Below are 6,595 nucleotides of genomic sequence, written 5' to 3' on the forward strand. Positions count from 1 at the left end.
CCTCAGAGGATTGCAAAGGCAAACTCCCTCTGAAGAAACTTGCCAAGGAAACCCCACGATAGGATCCAAGGGGGCCAAGGGGTGACTGTCACAGCTGCAATTTGGGAACATTTTGGAAACTTATTTCTTCCTTTTTATTTATTTCCAAGATTTATATCCCACCTGAAATTCCATATAAAGGAGATGTAACCTGTATGTATAAACTATATATATAGTCGGAGTGCGTTCCACGGTTAAATGTGTTTAACCAGTTGTGTAAACTCTCAATCACTCTCACACACACCAGCTCAAAAGTAAGTCCCCCTAAATTCAATGGGATTTACATCTGAGTAAACATGGTGTAGTGGTTTGAGCATTGGACTGTGACTCTGGAGGCCTGGGCTCAAATCCTGACTCAGCCATGTAAACCTACTGGGTGACTTGGGCAAGTCACACTCTCTCAGCCTCAAAGGAAGGTAATGGCAAACCCCCTCTGAGCAAATCTTGCCCCCCCCCCAAAAAAAAAAACCCACGATAGGTTTGCCTTATTGTGTGACTTGAAGGCACACAACACATACACACAAATGTGGTGAATGTTGGACTGTGACCCTGGAGGCCAGGGTTCGAATCCCAACTTGGCCATGTAAACCCACTGAGACGTTTATCACACAAAGGAGATCGGGAGTTTATGCCGTGAATATGCCAAGAAAATTGCATAATTATGCAAAACGATTTCACACGACCTCACACCAAAACCCGCCATTATAGTGGTCACGAAGAAGCATTAATGCGCATCTTTTTACTTTTGGGATTTTAGTGACAGTGCACTTCTGATATCACTTTATTTGCGTGACCGCGTGTGATAATCATTTGTGCAATTACTCACAATTTTTGCTTTAAATGCGCTTTAATCTCTCTTTAATGCCAAAATTAGCCCCAGTGTGATAAACCCCTGGGTGACTTTGGGCAAGTCACACTCTCTCAACCTCAGAGGATGTGCAATGGCAAACCTCCTCTGAAGAAACTTGCCCAAAAAGCCAATGCCAGCTTTGCCTTACGGTTGTTATAAGTAAGCATCAACTTGAAGGCACAGAACAACAACAGCAGCAGCAGCAACAGCAGCAACAACAAACATGCTCAGTCCTGTATATCGCAATGGAGATAATGTGCACAAAACACAACCAGCATAGCACTATTTTACTCTGTTGTAAACCGCTCGGATTCCCAGTGATTGGGCGGTATATAAATAAAACTTATTATTATTATTATTATTATTATTATTATTATTATTATTATTTTGTTCAAGTAGGAAACCCAGCTGCAAAAGTGGGTGCAAAGGGGAAAGGAAGACCACAAAAGGAGTGTGAAATAGCTGTGAAAGAGCTTGTGTCTTTAACAACAACTCCCATAATCCTGGGCTTGGTTCTGGCTGTCGCAGAGCACTCAAATGCAACTTTCCCTGCTCTGACTCCGCAGTGGGAAATTTATGCATCTTATGTACATAGCCTGAAGGTAATCTGACATGCAAGAGCCAGGTCTGAGCATCCGATTGCAACTCTGTAGACCAGGGTTTGAATCCTGACTCAGGCATGTAAACCCACTGGGTGACCCTGGGCGAGCCACACTCTCTCAGCCTCAGGGGAGGGCCACGGCAAACCTCCTCTGAACAAACCCTGCCAAGAAAACCCTACGATAGGTTCGCCTTAGGGTCCCCTTTAAGTCGGGAGCAGCTTGAAGGCACACAGCCACAACCTGATACGCAATATTTTTAATAACGTTGTCCACGAAACAAAGTTTGCGCATCAGAAGGCAAAGCCGTCACGTCTCTCTCAAGCTGAAATATTTGCTTGCGTTGCTCTGCTCTTGACCGGCAGCATCTCTCTCTTCCTCACACAGACACAAAGCAGCAGAGGGTTCCCAGGTTGTTGTTGTTATCATTATTATTGTCATTATCTTTATTTGTATCCCACTCCCCCCCAGAATCAGGACTCGGAGCGGCTTACGCTCTCAAAGCACAGTGCAATTTAATGGAAAGGTACACAAGCGACCGTTAACATGGAATTAAACTATTGCAATGTTTTGCGAATGCATCTGGTTGGACTAGATGGCCCTTGGGGGTCCCTTCCAACTCCTCTGTCTAAAAGGCTGCAGGGCTGGATGGAAAAGCTCCCCAGCCGGCAAAGGAGCTTGGCTGGGACCCCTTTTCACAGACTCTTTTTGGTGAGGACTGCAGCTCCCAGTATCCCCTCCCCAAGCCCAAAGGGGGGTTATGGGTGTTGTACTCCACCAATGCACCTCTTCCCCCTCTTTTTTGCAGAGACTACAACTCCCAGCATTCCCAAACCCAAGCCTAAGGGGGGTTATAGGTGTCGTAGTTCCCCAAATACATCTCTCTTCCCCCACTTTTGACAGGTCGTGTAACTTCCATCATCCCCTGAGCCCAATGGGGGTGGTGAGTGTTGTAGTCCCCCAAATGCACTTCTTCTCCCCTCTTTGGGGTACTACAGCTCCCATCATCCCTAGAGCCTAAAGGGGGTTGATGGGTGTTGTAGTCGCCCAAATGCACCTCTCCCCCTCTTTTGGAGGGGCCTACGACTCCCAACATCCCCCAAACTGAAGCCTAAAGGGGGTGATGGGTGTCATAGTTCCCCAAATGCACCTCTTCCCCCTCTCTTTTGACAGAGGACTACAACACCCATCATCCCCAACCCCAAATTATAGTCCCCCAAATGCACATCTCCCTTCTCTCTTTTGGAGGGGAATACAACTCCCATCCTCCCCAAAGCCCAAAGGGGGGTGATGGGTGTTGCAGTCCCCCAAATGCACTTCTTCCCACCCCTTTCCGAGGGTCTTCTCGGGAGGAGCGAAGGGGGCGGAGGCAAAGGGGGCGTGGCAGTGCCCCTCCCTCCCTCCCAAGCCCTGCTGCCCTTCCCTTCGCGGGAGGCGTGGCAGATGCGGGTTGATCGCGACACACCCTCCTGTCCGCACGCGGAAGGGAGAAGGAAGAGCCCTGGAGGGCGCAAGAGCCTAGTAAACACTGGGAACCTCAGGCAGGGAAAGGGAAGGAAGGGAAGAGGAAGGAAAGGAAGGAAGGAAGGAGGGGAAGATTTGCCAAAGCAGAGGCAAAGTCGAAGCCAAAGAAGCGCAGAGCAAAAGGGGGGCGTTGGTTTTGGAAGGGAGAGAGAAGGAGGGGCAAGGCAAAGGGGGGGTGCAATGCAATGCCATGCCACAGGCCCACCCCCTGCAAAGCCCCCTTCTTTTCCTCCCCCCCTCCCCAGCCCCCAAAGGAGGAGGCCAGGAAGGGGCTGGCAGTGTTGCCAAATGTGCACAGCCCTTGGGCTCCTCTGCACGGTGCAAAAGCCCCCCCCCCCCCAGCTGGCCCCTCTTTCCCTGCAAGGAGACTGGTCCCAATCCTTGCTGCTCCGATGCAACTATTTCGGGGGAGAGCAAGGCAAGAGTAGGGAGGAGGGGGCCTTTTGCAAAGGGCAGGATTGCCCCCTCCTCCTCCCCAAAAGAGAAGAGGAGGGGGAGTGTTGCACACACACACACACACACACACCCTTTGGATGGGGGGGGGAGTGGGGAGGGGGAGCAAGAGATAGCAAGGGGGGGACCCACCACCAGCCCAGGCTTAGCATCTGGACCAAAGCCCTGCCTCCTGCAAAACTGCACCCCAGCAAAAAAAAGCCCACTTTGCAGGGAAGGGGCTGCGCGTGCACGAGGGAGACCCCCAACCACCCCACCCCCAATGCGCGCCCCCGCTCCCTGGCTCGCTCCCTTGCCTTCTCCTGCCGCCGCCGCCGCTGCCTTGCAAGGCTCCCTCCTCCCCTCCTGCTGCTGCTGCTGCTGCTGCTGCTGCTTTCCTCGCTTGCTTCCCCGGCGGAGGAGCTTGTTTTGAAATTCCCCTTCCAGCTCCCCTCCCTCCCCTCCCCTCCCCTGCCTTGCCCTCCCCTCCCTCCCTCCCCTCCCCTCCCCTCCCTGTCCCCGGCACAAGGCAGCCTCACGTACAACGGCAGGAGGCAAAGCCAGGCCTGGAAGAGAGGCAGGAAGAGGAAGGAGGAAAAGAAAGGAAGCAAGGCAACCAGGAGAGGAGGAAGGCAAAGGAGAAAGGCAACAAGGAGAAGAGGAAGGGAAGGAAGAGATTCAGCATCAGGGAAAGAGGAGGAGGAGGAAGAGAAGCAAGGCAACAAGGAGAGGAGGCAGGCAAGCAGAAAGGGAGGAGGAAAAGGAAGAGGAAGAGAAGAAGGGCAACAAGCAGAGGAGGAAGAGGATAGGATGAATGCAAGCATGGAGGAGGGAAGAGAAAGCAGAGAAGCAATAGTGGAGGAATGCAAGCATGGAAGGAGGAAGAGAAGCAATGCAACTATGGAGGAGATAGGGATGCAAGAGAAGGAATGAAAGCATGGGGGAAGAGGAAGAGGAAGAAGAGAAGCAATGCAGCAAGGGAGGAAGGAATGCTTTGGGTGTGTATTCCTGCATGGCAGAATGGCCTGGAGGACCCTCCCAACTCTATGATTCTGTGATCTCTAAAGCAGCAGGGCCTGTTAGAGACAAGATGATGGCTATCTTTAAGAGCCGTCTCCTCTTGGAGGTATGGACCAGGAATGGGAATGATGCAGCCCTCCAGATATTGGTCGACTGCAACTCCCAGCATCCCTAGCCAGCATGGTCTATGGAGGACTGCATGATTCCTGACCCTTAGAACAGAGTTTTAATCCAGCAAGAAGACTCTTCTTTGGAAATGAGCAAGTGGACTGATAACAGGAGAGGAGTACAGAGATGAACGACAGAGGAAAAGGGGCCTGTGATGTGCAAAAAGCCAGATGTCAACACCACAGATTGTGCGTTTCCAAGGAAGAACTCCCTACACAACAGCTGCGCACAACCACAAAGGGTGATGTGGAAAACCACAAGGTTTCTGCCAAATTAATGACTCACAAATTGCCAGAAAACCTCAATTCAGCCCCCCAACATGGGTCACAACCTCTCTGTTACAGCTAACATTTTAAATTACATACAAAGATAATGAAGACACACTGAGTGGCCTTGGGCAAGTCACACTCTCTCAGCCTCAGAAGAAGGCAACAAAACAAACTTGCCAAGAAAACCACAATAGGGTCACCTTAAGGTTGCCATAAGTCGAAAATTACTTGAAGGCGCACAAGAACAAGCCTTTGGGAACTGGATGCTTCTGGGGAAAGGGAAGCAGAATGTGCTGTATTGTCTAAGGACATGCTTTTAGATTGCCTTTGGCCCTATTGAGAGTTGAATCATCTTGAGCTTTTGTAGTGGCATGGGCCTTCATCTTCATCTGTTTTAGTTTTTGCAGGGCACTTTGAGTCCCAATGTTGGTGGGAAAGTGGTATATAAAAAAATATGATGATGGTGACAGTAGTGGTGATGACGAGGATGTAGATAATGACAACAATGAAGGCCATAATTCTGTTGGAATATTTCGCATGTATAAATTCCCCTATCAAAACGGTAGGATTCTTTTATTCAACTTGGAAAGCCCAAATTCCATTCAGTGGTGCACAAGCAGAGTTGCACATGTGGCACTATTGCACAAGCAGATGTTCAATGCACCTGGACGTGTATTGCCCGCTAGGGGCCAAGCTTCACTTGCACATTTGGCATCTCTGTTCCATGGCACAACAATGCCATTCAACACAATGGCTGTATAGCACAGTTAATGCCTAATCCTGCCTGTGGAGATTTACCCTATATGCCATCCTTATGTCAGATGGCCACCAATATTTTGGGCACCTGGTCCACAGTCCCTGAAGTCAATAAGCCAAAAGTTAAGAACCTGACCATTGTCATCAGAATGCATGCAATGACACCAGTGGAGAGCATTGCAGGTCAGAAGCAGATGGAACCTCATAGAATCGTAGAGTTGGAAGAGACCCCAAGGGCCACCCAGCCCAACCCCATTCTGCCATGCAGGAACTCACAATCAAAGCATCCCCATTGACAGATGGCCATCCAGCCTCTGTTTAAAGACTACCACACTCCAAAGAAACATATTTCACTGTTGAACAGCTCTTACCATCAAGAAGTTTTTCCTAATGTTTAGGTGGAGTATCTTTTCTTGTAGTTTGAATCCATTGCTCTGTGTCCTATTCTCTGGAGCAGCCAAAGACCTCCAAGGAAGGAGACTCCACCATTCTCCAAGGGAGTGTATTTCACTGTCCATCAGCTCTTACTGTCGGGAAGTTCTTCCTAATGTTGAGGTGGAATCTCTTTTCCTGGAGCTTGCATCCATTCCTCTGGGTCCTGTTCTCTGAAACAGCAGAAAACAAGCTTGCTCCATCCTCAATGTGACACCCCTTCAAATACTTCAACAGAGCTAGCATATCACCTCTTAACTGTCTCTTCTCTAGGCTAAACATATCCAGCTCGCTAAGGACTTTATCACACGGAAGCAAATTGGTTAATTCCTGTGCAGAAATGGGATTTTAAAATCCGCTTCTGCGGGTTGTTTTTCAGACATGTTGGCATCAATGAAAAATAATGCAACATTAATCTGAACGCAAAGTCAACAAAACACAGTCCTTTTTTACTTTTGGGGAGTTCCCAAAAGTAAAAAGGAACAGGTTTGTTCAAGTTTGCACTC

The 6,595-nt window shown here is 49.4% G+C and overlaps 1 protein-coding gene across 2 annotated transcripts in view; it reads right to left on the bottom strand.

The window, feature by feature from the left end:
- LOC149310340 (zinc finger protein 395-like) overlaps positions 1-6,171 on the bottom strand; it is a 50,080-nt gene extending 43,909 nt beyond the window's left edge. Inside the window, exon 1 of one of the 2 annotated variants that reach the window (XM_089528748.1) lies at positions 6,029-6,171. The gene's annotated coding sequence lies outside the window, so the exon portion shown is untranslated. Of the gene's footprint in view, positions 1-3,761; positions 3,831-6,028 lie in introns of those variants that run through there. The other variant, XM_089528747.1, reaches the window with a different exon arrangement.
- Between the last annotated feature and the right edge of the window lie 424 nt (positions 6,172-6,595).

The sequence above is a fragment of the Sceloporus occidentalis genome, unplaced genomic scaffold (genome assembly GCF_023333645.1).
Source record: "Sceloporus occidentalis isolate IW3139 unplaced genomic scaffold, rSceOcc1.0.p SCAF_6, whole genome shotgun sequence".
NCBI classification, from domain to species: domain Eukaryota; kingdom Metazoa; phylum Chordata; class Lepidosauria; order Squamata; family Phrynosomatidae; genus Sceloporus; species Sceloporus occidentalis.